The sequence below is a fragment of the Narcine bancroftii genome, chromosome 5, assembly GCF_036971445.1.
Source record: "Narcine bancroftii isolate sNarBan1 chromosome 5, sNarBan1.hap1, whole genome shotgun sequence".
NCBI lineage: Eukaryota > Metazoa > Chordata > Chondrichthyes > Torpediniformes > Narcinidae > Narcine > Narcine bancroftii.
In genome coordinates, this window is record NC_091473.1 from 60,779,475 (window position 1) to 60,796,805 (window position 17,331).

The 17,331-nt window shown below is 40.4% G+C and overlaps 1 long non-coding RNA gene across 1 annotated transcript; it reads right to left on the reverse strand.

The window, feature by feature from the left end:
* Positions 1 to 220: 220 nt before the first annotated feature.
* On the reverse strand, positions 221 to 3,413 carry LOC138762693 (uncharacterized). Its single transcript, XR_011357059.1, has 2 exons — positions 3,323 to 3,413; positions 221 to 423 (listed from the first exon to the last, which is right to left on the reverse strand). It is a non-coding gene; the product is annotated as an uncharacterized lncRNA (long non-coding RNA).
* Between the last annotated feature and the right edge of the window lie 13,918 nt (positions 3,414 to 17,331).

A 17,331-nucleotide genomic window follows, 5' to 3' on the forward strand; every position in this document is an offset into this window, starting at 1 on the left:
GGCACAGATTAGGGCATAGATCCTAGGTGTTCCCACAACAGACACAGATTAGGGCACAGATACTGGGTGGGCCCACAACAGGCACAGGTTAGGGCAGAGATCCTGGGTGTGCCCACAACAGCCATAGATTAGGGCAGAGATCCTGGGTATGCCCACAACAGGCACAGATTAGGGCATAGATCCTGGATGTGTCCAATACAGACATAGATCAGGGTACATCCAATGTTCAGATGAGTCATTAATTTTAACCTGCTCCAAAATACTGAGGAAACTGAAGTGTTGACAGCACTCTGGGAAGTGGCCAAGATTGGCAGTAAATCTCCCTGGGATGTAGTTCCTTTACACTGGCTCCATCAGTTTCATGACTCCCCCAACACCAATTTTCTCTGGGATGTTGGAAATACTCATCAGGTCAGTCAGCATCTGTGGAAAGACAATGACTCTCAATGTTTCATCTTGGAGAAAAGTTAGAAATTCAACCAATTTGAAATCCCAGCAGAGGGCAAGGCGCGAGCAAAGAAAGGCAACTAAGGTGGTGAACTCCTTGCTAATCTGTGTGGAAGAAGGGTAAATGGAGGGAGACAAATGGCAGAGGAAAGAGGAAGTGAGGCATTGCTGGAGCTGTTCTTGCTGGAACATAGCAATCTACAGCACAGAACAAGCTCTTCAGTCCATAGTGCTGTCCTAATAACCTACTCTAACAAATGTCTAGAATTTCCCGACTGCATAACCCTCTATTTTCTCAGTTCCATGTACCTTATAGTCTCTTAAAAGATCTTATGGTACCTTCCTCTATTACTGTCGCCAGCAGTGCATTCCATGCATCCACCATTCTCTTACATCCCACCCTGTACTTAACTAGCAAGCAATAAAAATGATGCCCTATCATGTTGGTCATTTCCACCTTAGGGAAAAGCTTCTAGCCGTTCATACAATCAATGCCTCTCATCATCTTATACACTTTAGCCAGTCACCCCTCATATTACATCACTCCAAGGAGAAAATACAAATTCACTCAACCTATCCTCATAAGGCATACATCTAATATAGGCAGCATCGTTTTAAGTCTCCTCTGCATGTTCGCAATAGCATCCAAATCCTTCCTGCAGTGAGGTGACCAGAACTGAACACAAATTGGGGCAGCACAGTTGGCGTAGCGGTTAGCGCATCGTCTTTACCGCGCCAGTGATTTAGACTGGGGTTTGAATCCCATCCTGTCCGTAAGGAGTTTGAATGTTCTCCCCATGTCTGTGTGGGTTTTTCCCCAGGCGCTCCGGTTTCCTCCCACCATTCAAAACATATTAAGGGTTGTAGGTTAATTGCGTGTAAATTGGTCAGCACAGACTCGTGGGCCAAAATGGCCTGTTACCGTTCTGTATGTCTAAATGTAAAATTTAAATCTGAATGAAAACAGCGCTTGAGAAGAGAGTAAAACTGAGTTCACATTACTCGTGCCAGACCTAGCAACTTTTAGCAGAAGCTGGAAAGGCTGGTTACAGAACACATCTATTATTATTCAGTCTATAAAAATTATTCCTCTATGTAGTTCCATTGACCTACGCCCACACCATAGCCTTCCATACCATATCAGCTGCCAGCTTGCTCCACACTCTCACCACTTTCTGTGTGAAGTAGTTCCTCTTTTACACTTAACCCATGTCCTCTAGTTCTTGTCTCACCCAACCTCAGTGGAAAAAACCTGTTTGCATTTACTCTATCTACACCCCTTATAATTTTGTTATCAGATCTTGCTGTACTCAGCATTGAGTCCTGAAGATGAGCTTCTGTAAGAGGGTGATGGACTATTTTTGGATGGAAGTAGACATGGCTAGTTCTGTTTGCCTGTGTTTGGCCCATATCCTTCTGAACCACTCTGATCCACGTGCCTATCTAAATGGCTGTTAAATGTTATAATTGTTGCTGTCTCTACCCCTTCCTCTGGCATCTTGTGCCCCCACATGACCACCCTCTGTGTGGAGAAGGTGACCCTCAGGTCCCAATTAATTCTTTCCTCACTCACAAGCGTACGTACTCCAGTTTTAACTGCACCTCGCTGGAGAAAAGAAAAGCCTGCAGCTATTCACCTGATCTTTGCTCACTTGATTTTTATCAGATCCCTCCTCAGCTCCTCTACCCATAATTCAGGCCGCACCTGTCCCCAGCAACATCCTCGTGAATCTTCTCTCCACCCTTTGCAGCTTAATGATATCTTCCTGAAACCAGAACTGTATCCAGTACTCCATGTGGTCTCATCAACGCCTTGTACAGTTCAAAATTCACGATTCTGTTATTGTCATGTAATAAAACAGATGTAATATTTCATAGAATTTCATCTAGTCTGCCGTAAGGCAGACAAAGATTTGCCATCAGAAGACATTTCCCAGTGCCCCTCACATTCAGAGAAAGTGAAGCAAAAGAGAGTCCCCCCCCAGAGTCATGATGTGACTTGTCTGCTCTTGTACTCAATACCAAGACCAGTATTTTTTTCTTTCCACTCACACATCATTTTAAATGATCCCTATGCCACAGGGGCTCTGTGATTAGTAAGGGATTGCTTAAGGGGATATGTGGGTGAGAAAGGAAGGTTGAGAATCACTGCTTTAGACCCAATTGTAACTGAAATATTTTGCTTGAGAAAAATTGTCATTGGCCCATTTCCTTTGGAGTTATGAAACTGCACATAACGAGTCAATTAGGTACAATTAAAAGAGTGATTTTCAACCATTTTCTTTCTACCCACATATCCCCTTAACCAATCCCTTACTAATCACAGAGCACTGATGACATAGACAATACTTAAAATGGTATGTGGGTGGAAAGAAAAAGGTTGAGAACCACTGGCCGAGACCAATGAAGGCAAGCATGCCAAATGCTTTCTTCATTGCCCTATGGGGAAACTGTTTACTTGTAGCCCTCATTCTCTCTCCAGGCCCTGACTATTTACTGCACAAGCCCTGCCCTGGTTTGATTCACCAAGATGCATCATATCGTACTTAACTAAGATAAATTCCATCTGCTCACTTCTCCAGCTGATCTCAATCCTGTTGCAAACTTGGACAATATTCATTTTCCATTACTACCAAATCTGGTGTCATTCACAATGTAGAAACTATGTTAATTACATTGCCAACCGAATCATCAATATTGACTACAAACAAGAGTGAATCCAGCACACCACAAGTCACAAGCCTCTAATCTGAGTGACAACCTCTACTATTACCCTCTGTCTCTTACCATCAAGCCAATTCTGAGCCAGCTCACCGTGGATCCCATACGATATGAACCACCTTGAATACTGAAGGGAGTATCTTCTGTCCCTTACCTGTTGTCTTGCCATGCAATCACAAGAGAAGCTACACCTTCCCTTTTATGTTGTCCCATGCCACCAACAGGAGCCTAAACAGTCTTTCCAGATGATGCAACCATTCCTTCCCCCACCTGTACTCCATCACAATGTGGTCTCGTCTCCATGGAGAAACCAAACACACTGCATGTTAGCTCTAAGAAGAACCTGTGTTACTGACTGGAAATCTGTGCTCTTTTTAAATTGAATTAAATTGTTGCATGCAGCGAGATGCTGTGAAAAGCTTTGCTTTGTGTGCAATGTGGAGAAGTCCACTCATATTTAAGTACTATAGATCAGTGGTTCTCAACCTTTTTCTTTCCACTCACACACCACTTTAAGTAATTCCTGTGCCATAGGTGTTCTGTGATTAGTAAGGGATTGCTTAAGGTGGTATGTTGGTGGGAAGAAAATGTTGAAAACCACTGTTTTAATCATACCTAATTGACTTGTTATGTGCACGGTTTCATAACTCCAAAGGAAATGGGCTATGACAATTTTTCACAAGGAAAATATTTCAGTTACAATTAGGTCTAGAGTGGTGATTTTCAACCTTCCCTTCCCACTCGATGTTAAGCAACATCTTACTAATCACAGAGCACCTATGGCATAGGGTATGTGGAATGTGAGTGGAAAGAAAAAGGTTGAGAACTACAGCGGTAGATAAAAAAGAAGTGCAGGGGGTAATGATACTGTGAGTCAAACAGTGCAGGATGTGGTTTTACAATGAGTCAAAGAGTGCATGATAGAGTGTTACAAAGACAAAGTGCAGGAAATGGAGAAAAGTGCAGTTCAAGGACATCATCTTTCACCAATGTGAGGCCATTTAAGAGCCTGATGACAGCAGAAAGAAACTGTCCTTGAATCTGTAGGTTGGCATTTTCAGACATCCATCTTCTGTGCTACAGAAGTGAGGAGGGGGTGAGGGAGAAGAGAATGACTAGGGTGAAGCAGGTCATTTAATATGTCAGTCGTTTTCTCGGGACAGCAGGAGGTGTAGACATTGTTGATGGCGGTGGGGGGGGGGGGGGGTCTGTGATGATCTGAGGTATCTTCATCATTTTCTGTGATTCCTTGCGACGTTGAGCAGAGTAGTTCCTATCCCACACTAGGATGTATCTGGATAGGACACCCTCTGTGGTACCTCTCTTAAAGTTGATGAGAGAACTTGAGGGCACAGGAAATATCCTAAGGCTGCAGCCCAGCACTACAATCCACGATACGTACCAGAACACACCACGTGTTTCAAGGGTATTGTGTGTGTGCATTCTTTTTTTTAACATGAAGCATTCCTTAAAAGTGTATCTAATTTAGAAACACTGTGGGCCACTCAAATAGAGGCAGCTCTTCACATTACTTGACTCACTGCTGCCCTGCTAGTTAAAATATTCTGCGGTCATTTTGGATGTTGGGAGGTCACCAGGTGACCAGGTGAAATAAAAATGTTCGATCATCAAATAGAAAGTATGAACAATCTGGTGTTGAAGTTGTTCTCAAATTTAAGTGAAGGAGGAGTTTTTTTAAGAATCTGAAGTATCTTTTCACAATGTGACTGATCACATTGGAAACAATTCCACAGAGTGGAAAATGCGTGCGTTCTAAGTTGAGCAAAGCTCAAAATTTCCTTTCTGGCAGAATGGGTCAGAGATTTCGACCTTCATCACAAAGGCAGCATGTGCAGAAAAGTGCACTTTTTTTTTGTAAGGCTACACGAGCAGTTCTTCTGCAACAACACCAGACTTTTCAGACAAAACTGGTGGCAGGCCAGCTTGCCCTGATCCTTCTTTAGATGAGCACTTTAAAATCCTCATCCTGGTCCATAAATTCTCACTAACATCTTGTGCCTATGACAGGGGTGGGCAACCTTTTATTATACATGGGCCAGACAGTGTGTCAGTAGTTGAACAGCGGGCCACACTGATGCTACCATAAAATAAATAAATACTGAAACACAGACATTTAAATTTTTGATTGTTTCTGCTTCAAGTATGTAATGTACAATGTATGACTGATGATAATTTATTAAAGAAAATCCACACAAAAAGTTCAAGCAATTAGATCAACCGTATTCCTTCCAAAATCTACAATGATGCATTTTAGGTCAGGGAAAGCATCTTCAAATCTGGAAATACCATGAGTTAGTCATTAAAATGACACAATAAAAAGTACATAAAAGTCAAAAAGGAGAAAAATGAGTCACAATGAAAACAAAATAACTAACCCCAAAACAGAGAGCAGCTCAATCAGTGGGAAACTTGAGTTGGTTCGTTGTTTGAAAGGATTTCAATATTGGTTACATGGTTGTTGATGCCAATACCATCTTTTCTTCTTTCTTTGGCTTGGCTTCGCGGATGAAGATTTATGAAGGGGTAAATGTCCACGTCAGCTGCAGGCTCGTTGGTGGCTGACAAGTCCGATGCGGGACAGGCTGACACGGTTGCAGCGGTTGCAAGGGAAAATTGGTGGGTTGGGGTTGGGTGTTGGGTTTTTCCTCCTTTGTCTTTTGTCAGTGAGGTGGGCTCTGTGGTCTTCTTCAGAGGAGGTTGCGGCCTGCTGAACTGTGAGGCGCCAAGATGCACGGTTTGAGGCGATATCAGCCCACTGGCGGTGGTCAATGTGGCAGGCACCAAGAGATTTCTTTAGGCAGTCCTTGTACCTCTTCAATGGGCATTAGCCATATTTGTTCTCGTGGGTCTTGATGTACTTCACTTTTGAGAACAGTTGCTCACCTATATATGTATTGCCAAACAGACTCTGACTTTAATGCGACACAAATTTGAAGGGTCGCAAATTTGACACGACGTGAATTTGATACGATGCAATTTCATTTGACGCGACGTGAATTTGACTTGACACGACACTGATGCGACGCAACTCTGACTTGATGTGACTCTAACTCGACGCGATTCTAACGCGACGTGACTCTGACCCAACACGATGTAAATTTGAGACAATGCGAACTTGAATCAGCGCAATGTGAATCTGGCTTTTTTTGCACAACTTGTATTGGGTGCTCCAGTTTCCTCCCACATTCCGAAGACATACAGGGTCAGAAGATCAATTGGTCACATGGATATAATTAGATGGTGCAAACTCGTGGGCTGGATGGGCCTGTAATCATGCTGTATCTCTGAAATAAATGATAAAATTAAATGTAAACATTCCATCTGCTATTCCCTGGTGCACTTCCCCAGTTTATCTTAACCCTGCTGTAAACTCAGATAAATTTTGATGTTGGGTACATGAAATGCCCTCAAGAAACACTTGGATGACACCATGTATGGAGGGGATTGGAGGGGTATGGGCCTAATACAGGCATGTGGAATTATTGTTCATCATTGTTCAGGATGGACAAATTGGTCCTTTTTTTATGCTGTGGGACATTCTTTCTCTGAAAGGATGTCAATTAACATGGTTAATCACCCAAAGGAAATTTGTTGGCATGTGGACAGTAAAAGAAAGCTTGGGGACAAATAGAAATAAAGATATGATCTTGACCTGGAAAGATTGTTGGAATACTGAATGAATATTTTATGCTGGAATTTACCAAGGAAGAAGGTAGTGTCTGAATCAACACATAAGAGACACAAAAAGGCTGGCTATATTTCAAGTAAACAAGTCACCAGGCTGAGATGGGTCACATCCCAGAATGACAAGGGAATTGGAATCCTCCAGCCCTCCATCGATACAGGATTGGTGCTGGAGGATTGGAAAATAGCAATTTGTTCAAATGCGGTGTCAGGACAGGGCAGGGAATTACAGGCATGTCAACTTCACACCTGCCATGGGTTAACATTTCATAACAAATGAACTCCAATCACCATATATTTTAGTTAAGGAGTGGCTTTAGACAAATGTGAGGTGTTACAATTTAGGAGGTAAAATGTAAGGGGAACAGTATTGTTTGAATTGGAGTCAATTTAACAAATCTGTCATTTGTACTCTATGGACCACTTTAAATTGCATCAAATAGCGTCGTGTACACAAAGAGGTAGTATTAATCAGATTACAAATAGAGTCCCACACCTCATTAGAGAATTAAAGATTCAAATCCTGCTTCCAATTGTTCTTGATTTTAACTAATGAGGATATGCATAAATCAAGCAAATTATTATAAACAAGAGATATTAAGCCTTGATGAGAAAGTTGTAAATCAAAAAGCGTATCAAGCATGTTCGCCTCAGGGATTGCCGGAAAGTCAGGGTTCTGTGACTGAACAAAATGTCTAATATGTGGATATCTAAAAAAAATGAGTATTAAGTAAGTTAAATTTTACCACCAATTGATCAAAAGAAGTGAAATTTTTATAAATAGAAATGTCTTTGAAACATTTAATACCCAATCTGTACCAGTCATTAAAGTCAGTATCTTGCAAAGAAAAATTCTGAAATCCAAAAAACCTTCTAAATTATACCCATATTCTCAAACTGTTTAATTATTGGATTATCAGTTAGTCTATAGAAAGAAGAGAATACAGAGGACCCTAGAAATGCCCACATTGAAGAATTCTTAGTAAACTACAGTTCCATTTCTAACCGTAAATGACAGTCAACTTGATTATCAAAATGTAACAAGAGGATCAAATTACATATATTGACCATCCAGTAACAAAATATAAAATTAGGAAATGTCAATCCGCCATTCCTTTTAGCTTTTAGAAGATGAATTTTATTTAAGTGAGGGAATTTTCCTTATCATTTGTAGGAAAATATAAGAAATCAAATAAATTGAAAAAGGATTTTGGAATGAAAATTGATATAAATTGAAAAAGATACATAAATACAGGTAAAATATTAATTTTAATAGAGTTGATATGACCAATCCCAGAAATAGATAATGGTGACCATTTCAATAAGAATAGTTTAACCTGATTAAATAAAGCAGAGAATTTTTCCTTAAAAAATGTTTATAGCTCCTAGCAAGTAAAATGCCAAGATAGATAAATTGATCCTTCACTATCTTAAAAGAAAATTAGAATATCTTGGTATAGAACCATTTAAAGGTAGAAGTTCACTTTTATGCAGGTGAAGAAATATCTGGATTAGATACAAAGATTTAAAAATCATCTGCATAGAAGGAAACCTTGTGTTCAATGCCATTTCATTTGAATCCATATAAAATCTTTGCATTCACAAAGAGTAATTGCTAGAGATTCTAATAACAGATCAAAAAGTAAAGAACTTTAAGGACAGCCTTGATGAGTACCCCGTTGTAGATTAAAAGGTTTTGAATGGTGTAAATTAGTAAGAATTGAGGCAGTAGGACATAAATATAATAATTTAATCCATTTAATAAAACATGGTCCAAAATTAAATTTTTCCAAGGTCACAAATAGATAACCCCAATCCACCCGAACTCAGTGTCTAAAAAAAAGACATTTATGAACAGTGGTGGGAGGTAAATATAAAATATTCAATAAATAGTGTATATTAAAATAAGAATAACAATTTTTAACAAAACCAGTTTGATCTTCAGAAATGATTGATGGTAAAATATTTTCCAATCTATGGGCCAATACTTCAGACCAAATCTACATTAAGTAAAAAGATAGGCCTATAAGAAACACATTCAAATGGATCCTTTTCCTTTTTCAAAATAAGGGAAATAAAGCTTGATTTAAAAAATGATGGAAGATTCCCTTGTTTAAATGAATCGCAAGCAATTTAGAAAATGAGTTATAGAATTTCACAGGGTGCCCATCAGGTCCTGGAGATTTATCAGATTGTAAGGAAAAAATCGCAAGAGGTAGTTCCTGTTCAAAATAAGTGCCTCCAGACTCGTACATTTATTCTGAGAGAAAGTAGGAAAATTAAGGTGGTCCAAAAAGTTCATAATTGAACTATTATCATTATTAGATTTAGAAGTAGACAATCTGGAATGGAATTCTCTAAAGGTATCATTTATTTTAGAATGATCAGCAGTATCTGTACCATCTTCCATCCAAATCTTATTAATTTGTCTCTTGGCAGCTATTCCTTTCAGTTGGTTGGCCAAAAGCTTACTAGATTTTTCACCATGGATATAGAATTGGCTCTTACTCTTCAAAAGTTGCTATTCAGTGGGATGGAAAAAGAAGATCAAATTTAGTTTTAAGTTAAACTCTCCTTTTATACAAATCAGGATTTTTAACTTGTGCAAATCAATTTGTTTAATCTGATTGATTAAATATAATCTTTCCTTATGAGTCCTCTTCTTTATATTAGCTGTATAAGAAATAATTTGCCCTCTAAGATATGCTTTCAGAGTATCCCAAACAATCCGGTTATAAAACTGTTGATTAAGAATTTACTCTTCCACAAAATTCAAAAAATCTTTATCTGAGAGTAAAGTGCCTCTTTGTAAAAGGAAAGTCAGGAAAATTCAAAGACAAAATAATGGGAAAATGGTCAGGTATCACTATTCCTTGATATTCACATGATTTGATCAATGAATTCAATTGATTATCTATTAAAAAATAATCAACCCAAGAGTAAATACAATGCACATTCCCCCACTCAAAAAAATCCTTCAAGATAGAAAGAACCTTAAGACACAGACTATTAGTTCAAATTGAACTTGAAGAATAATCATCCAAAACATAGCTTGCTTCATCCACCAAATTCAAAAATTTCTTGTGACCGCATTCCAAATGATCTGCAGATGAGCTGGAACAGCAAAGCAGGTTTGAACCCTTTCTTGCGTAGCTCAGTCATGACTTCTCTGTATTCTCTCCCCATGTCCATAACTTCAGGGCAAAAATCATCATTGAGTCTAATTTATTGACCCTGGTAATTCAAATGTCTTTTTTTTTGGAAAGTTTTATTTTTCAATTTTCAAAACAATCATTGTATCAGCTCACAGGTCAGAAAATCTGATAAAACATGTAAAGACACAGCAGTGAAGCACCTCAAAGAGTTGAAGTAGATTAGAAAGATTGGCAGTTCACTGATTATTTTTCTTTCCTTTAGTTTCTGTCTCTTTAGTTGCTTTGATTTCTTTTGATGTTTGGGGGAGAGGGAGGGGAATTACAAGTAAATAGACATTGTATCTGAAACTCAGAAGTGATTTGTACTAAGAATGTAATTCAAATATCTTTTCTGATGAACTTCATGAATAACACAATCCTTTTCTTGGTAATAATGAAACTGGAGAATTACTGAACGTGAACTATGTTCTGAGGTTGGCTTGGGAATCAGAGACCAATGTGCTCTGTCAAGCTTGGGCTTGGTAGCAAATAATTTTCTTCCAAACATCTCCATGAGTAGATTTGAGAAAAAAGTTAATCAACTGGCCTTTTTCCGTATCTTCATTTAAGCCCAAGATCTGTATGCTTTGGCACCTGCTTCTGCTCTCCAAAGCGACTGCCTTCGAGGCTAACGCAATTGCTAGCAGACATTTTGCCACGTTGAGTTTCTAAATTATCTATACATTCATTAACAGACTCCAAACCAACCTCAATAGTTTCCAAATGCTTGTCAATTGCTGAAATCAATTGTAGAAACTTTTCATGACAGATTTAATTTCTCATTGACTTTCTTTTACTGCTGCAGTTATATCATGTGTTATATCCCATGAATGCTTTTTCAACATGTCTGAAACGGAGTCTGCAATCAGAGGGGTTGTCTCTTCTTCCTTTTTACCTTCTTTACCATTTTTTGTTATTTTAGCACCTCTAGTCGTCGCCATTTCAGAAAGCAATAATACTAGATATTGAAGAGGTAAAATTTAGGACACTTTGGTTAATAATTAAAGGTACTTGAATGAGAAATGTTTCAAAATTGGCAGGAGCACCTAACTACTGCTACCTAAGCCATCCAGTAGCCAGACAGAAGTCAAGGTTCTTAAAAGTATTGATGTGTAAAGGGATCTGGGAATCCACATCCATAACTCATTGAAAATGACCATGCAAGTGGATAGGATGATAGAGAGGCACATGGAATATTTGACTTCATTGGGCAATATATTGAGTATAAAAGTAATGAGGTCACGTTGTAACATTATAAAACTTTGGGTAGGCCATAAATGGAAAACAATATGAAATTCTGCCAGCCCTATTACAGGAAGAATGTGGAGGCTTTGGAAAGGGGACAGAAGAGAGTTACCAAGATGTCTGGATTAGAGAGTATGAGCTCGCCAAAATTGTGTTGTTTTATCTGGAGCATCAAAGACTGAGGGAAGACCTGGTTGAGGTTGATAAAATTGTGAAGTATTTATAGCATGGACAATCAGAACCTTTTCCCTAGGGTAGAAGCTTCACACACTGGAGTACATATCTTTAAGGTGAGGGGGAGAAAGTTCAAAGGAGATGTGTGCGGCAAATATTTTACACAGAGGGTGCCAAGAATGGGTTGCAAGGGGTAGTGATGGAAGCAGATACGGTAGAAGTGTTTAAAAAGCTTCTATATTGACACAGGCATATCTACCAGGTTCAAGCAGCATAGTTTTACTTTGATTTGGACATCATATTCGGCACAGACATGTGGGCGAAAGGGCCAGTTCCTGTGCTGTACAGTTGGATGACCTATGTTCTAATTCCATGGAGCATATTTTTGTCAACTATCCACACGTAGATGCAAGAAAATAAGAAATGTAGTAGGCTACTTATCCCAGAAAATACTAGTTAATATTTCATCGCTGTGCCATTTTCCTGTTCATATTAAAAAAATTCTTCGCTCTGTCTTGGACATGCTCAGCGACAGAGGCTCCACAGCCATCTCAAGGTCATAGTGACACTGATGGAGCCATTTCCTTGTGCTGAATTCCAAGGGCTCTTCACCCTCAGGAGAGAAAAAAAAATTTTTTTTGGCACTGTCGTGAATGGCTGACTCCTTACTTTTCAGACTGGGGGTCTTCAATATAGACACCCCAGCCATAGGAAACATGGTCTTGTCCCCAAAGCCTCCGCATCCTTCCTGTAATGGGACAACCAGAATTGCATACTCCAAGTGCTGCAACATGACTTTGATACTTAATGCCCTGTCCAATGAAGCCAAACAGATAGTACACATACCATATTCCAGGATCAACAGCAGCACAGAAAGGAAATTGGCTTCAAGACTATAAAAGTAAAAGACAAAAATTTATGTTTATTTTTATTAAGTGACGACATTGTTGAACGGGTTTAATGTATCTTATAGATTGAACTTTAAATAAATGGGAAGGGGGGTGAGGGAGGGAGGGAAGGGAGGGGGAAAAAGGGGAGAAAATGACACTATATATTCAAGAGAAAAAATGTCTGTATGTATTTTGGTCAGTATGGTTTATAGTTGAAAAATAAAAAAAATTTAAAAAAAAGACTGAAGCATAGTGTACAGTCAATAGAGGATGACTGATGGGGATCCTATAGTATTTACTGTATATGTATGTATACTAATGGCTCGAACAAGCACATCCACTGTGAGTATTCCAAATCTGCAATGATGGGAATGGTAGCTGGTGAGGAGAATAGTAATTGGAGGATGCAAGTCAGGTGGAAATGTGGGTAGGTGAGTGGGAGACGAAATTTAGTGCAGAGAACTCTCGACTGATTTACTTTGGCAGTAAGAAAAAGAGATAATGGAGATTGAAAGCTGCAGTTCTAAAGAGTCTGCAGAAGCATTGGGATCTCAGCATTGATAAATCCTTGAAAGATGCCACGTTGAGAATAATTGGTAAAAGAACTAGAAATGAACATGCGAAGGTCTTGGCAAGTTGAACTAAGGAATCCCAAGGTTTTAGATGTGAGTGTGAAAAGTAGGAGGATAGGACAACAGGGATAAAGGCGGGGAACATGTCTGGTGGCAGAGGAAGTATGGGAGGTCATCGATGAATACTTTACTTTAATGCATACCCAGAAGAAGGACCTTGGTGAATGTGAGGTCAGTGTCAAATAGGCTAATGTGATTGAGCATATCAAGAAAGAAGATGTCCTCGATCCTCCCCAAAGTAAGTCCCCAGTGTCGGATGGGATGTACTCCAGGTTGATACCCCAGTGTTTTCTAGTACATTGATGATGATCTTTGCATCCTTCCTGACCACAGGAGAGGTACTGTATGTTTGAAAGATGGTAAGTGAAATTCCCTTGTTCAAGAAAGGTAATGGGGAAAATCCTGGAAATTATAGACCAGGGTGCCTTATGTCAGTGGTGGGAAAAATATGGAAAGGATTCTTCAGGACAGGATTTACAAATATTTAGAGAAGCATAGTCTTCACAGGGATAATCAGTATGGCTTTATGAGGGGCCTTATGAGCCTAATTAATTTTTTTGAAAACTTAACTAAAGAAATTGATGAAGGTAGGGCAGTGGATGTGGTGTATATGGTATAGTAAGGCATATAATAAAGTCCCCATGGTAGACTTATTTAGAAAGTCATAAGGCATGGGATCCATGGTAACTTGGCCATGTGGATTCAGAATTTGCTTGCCCACAGAAGGCAGTGGGTAGAAGTAGATGGAGCATACTCTGCCTGGAGGACAGTGACTAGTGGTGTTCTGCAGGGATGTGTTTTTTTTAAAAAGACATACAGCATTAAAACAAGCCTTTCTGGCCCACAAGCTAGTGCTGCCCATATACTCCAATTAACCTACAACCCCTGAACGTTTTGAATTGTGGGAGGAAACTGGAGCACATAGAGAAACCATGCAGATACAGGGAGAACGAACTTACTCCTCACAGACAGCGGTGGATTTGAACCCAGGTCACTGGTGCTGTAATAGCATTGCACTAATTGCTACGCTAACAGTGCTGTCCATCTGATCTTAATAAATTACTTGGCTGAGGAAGTGAAGAGGTGGGTCAGTAAGTTTTCAGCTGACTGGAAGGTTGGAGGTGTTGTGGGTAGTGTAGAAGGTTGTCTTAGTTGCAACAGGATATAGAAAGGATGCAGAGTCAGGCAGAGAAGTGGCAGATGGAGTTCAATCTGGAGAAGTGCAAAGTGATGCACTTTGGAAGGTCGAGCATGAAGGCAGCGTATGCAGTTAATGGCAGTGTGGAGGAACAGAGAGATCTTGGTATCCAAATGCATAAATCCCTCAAGGTTGCTATGCAAGTTGTTAGGGTACTTAAGAAAGTATATAGTGCGTTGGCCTTCATTAGTTGGGGGATTGTGCTCAAGAGCCGTGAGGTAATGTTGCAACTCTATTAATCTCTGGTTAGACTCATTTGGATAATTGTGTTCATTTCTGGTCCCCTCACTGAGGGAGAGATGTGGAAGCATTAGAGAGGGTATGGTGGGAGAATAGTTCTGAAGGGTTCAAAGAATGGCAATCTTGGACACAGGTTAGTACTTTATTTACACTTGCAACAAATATGCAACAGGAGATAAACACAACTGCATGCAAACCAGTAATGCTCTGGTTCAAGTTAACTCAATTATACTTATGTTATTTTGAGGGTTCACACAAAGAGTACAAGCTGGCATGGCATACCAATCAATAAGGTTATACATATCTATCTACAAGTTACAGCGGGTGAGACATGATCATCTGTCCCCAGTGCCCCCACACATCAGACACCTTACAATTAGTTCTCCAGCATTACCTGTGGCTTGCAACCTGGAGTGAAGATAAGGAATAGTTCCAAAGGGAAAAAAGAGTGAGCTTGCTCATCCGCTGGGGCTTTATCTTGCACGTGGCTAGTGGACTGGCTCAGGTAGGCAATGTGACCCTAGCTGAGGAGGAGGCCCAATTGAAAAGTGTCTTTACTTGCGAATGGTTCTGACATTAATTGACAGGGGGTGGTGATTTTCGACCCGTTTCCAATATTGGTGGTCAGATGACCCTCCAGGCATCCTGTCCGACCTGTTGGATAATCCTCCATGTTACGTAAGGAAGAGATTTTCCAGGATGCTGCCTGGTTTGAAGAACGCCATATGAGGAAAAGTTGAGTGAGCTGGGACGTTTCTGGATGAAATGTGTCTGAATAGAAGTGTTGAAGATAAGGTGGTAGCCTTTTTCCCAAGGTGGCAGTGGCCAATACCAGAGGGCATCGGTTGAAGCTGAGTGGAGGAAAGTTTAGAGGAGATGTCAGAGGTAGGATTTTTTACATAGAGTGGTGAGTGCCTGAAATGCATTGGTGGGGTGGTTTAATGCACATATTCAAAAGACTCTTAGACAGGGACATGTATGAAAAATGGAGGGTTATGGCACAGACAGTCCCTGATTAGTGTAACAAGGGGAAGTTCAGCAGCCTGATCGCTGTTGGAAAGAAACTGTTCTTGAACCTGAAGGTGCTGGTCTTCAGATTTCTGTACCTTCTGCCTGAAGGTAGCAGTGAGGAGAGGTTGTGAACAGGATGATGGGGATCCTTTATGATGTTGGCTGCTTTCTTTAGGTAGCACCTCACAAACATGTCTGCAATGCATGGGAGGTGATGAACCTGGTTATGTTTGCTGTCTTCTGCAGCTTTCTGAGTTCCTGGGCACTTAAGAAGAAAATCCCACAACATATTCCCCTCTCTTCCCCTCTCTGCCTACTGCAGGGACCACTCCATTTTCCAATCCTCCCTCCCTACCAATTGTCCCTTTGGTACTTACCCCTGTGACTGCAGGAGATTCTCTACTTGTGCCTACACCTCCTTCCTCAGCACCATTCATTGGCCCCAAACAGTCCTTCCAAGTGAAGTAATATTTCATGTGAACCTGCAGGGATCATCTACTGCATCCAGTGTTCCCATTGTGGTCTCCTCTACATTGGAGATACAGAGTGTAGGCTGGGAGATCACTTTGTTGAGCACCTCAGCTCTGTCTGCCACAATAGCGTGGATCTCCCAGTGGCCACCCATTTCAATTGCCCATCCCATTCCATTGCTGGTATGTTTGTCCATGGCTCATGGTCTCGTACTGAGACCTCCCGCAAATTGAAGGAATAATACCTCATCTTCCGACTGGTCACCCTTCAACCGGATGGCATTAATATCTGCTTTTTGTTAAACTGCGCCCCCACCTCACTTCTTCAACCATTGCCTTCTCTCAACTTTGTCTCAGAATCTCACTCTCTCTCTCTCTCTCTCTCTCTCTCTTTCTTCCCCCCCTTCTCCCTGTCTCCTTTCACACAATTCTCACCTCTCCCCTTAACATATCCAACCTTCTGTTGGTCTAGTCTCCTCCCCCCAGCCAGCACTCTCTGTATTCTAAGATGTCCTGTTTTTTGCTTATTCTGTTTATTCTTTGCTTATTCCTTGAAGAAGGGCTCAGGCCCAAAACATCAGCCATATATCTTTGTCTTCTATGCTCACTGAAAGACCAGCTGAGTTGCTCCAGCATTTCAGTGTGTTTTTACTACAATCACAGCATCTGCAAACTTTCATGTTTCACTCACAGCATCCTTTACTTGTGAGGATATCCAATGCGAGCAGGTTTTCCTATTCTAATTGAAGATTGGGGACTGAAATATGAACTCCATTTCTCTCCCCACCCGTGCTGCCTGACCTGCTGAGTATTTCCAGCACTTCCTGCTGTTTCTTTCTTGAGCTGTGGGCACAGCTTATATTTAAGGGATCACCTGTTTCAGGAAGGTTTTCTTCTCTCAGCGTGTGATGAGCCTTAGAGTTCTCTGCCCAAGGGTCTGTGGAGAGGGAGCATCGAAAATCTTCATGGCAGACTGACAGATTTTCAATTCCCAAAGTCAAAGGTTATGGAAAAAGAATGCAAAGGGTGCTGAGGCCAAAAATGTATCCACCATAATTGATCGAACAGAAGAACTCTAGAGCAGATCTATCCTACCCCCATTAGTGTTTCTTTTTACATTTTACATTCTTTCCTCTGTTTTTCTTCCAGCTAATGTTATGATAATTTAAATCCCTAACTCTCCCTCTTGTTATTTTTGCACTTCTCAGAAATCTGTCTGCATAATTAACCTGTTTGACATTGACCATGACATTCTTCTTGATGTGACCACCTCTTTGTTCCTTAGTATTGTTTATCTTTCTGCCATTTCATCCACTCACTCAATTTTAATTGTTTCTTTTAGCCACATTGCCAAATGTCCGACTACTTCTCCCTTCCCCCTTGCCTCTTTCTCCCCTCCCTCCA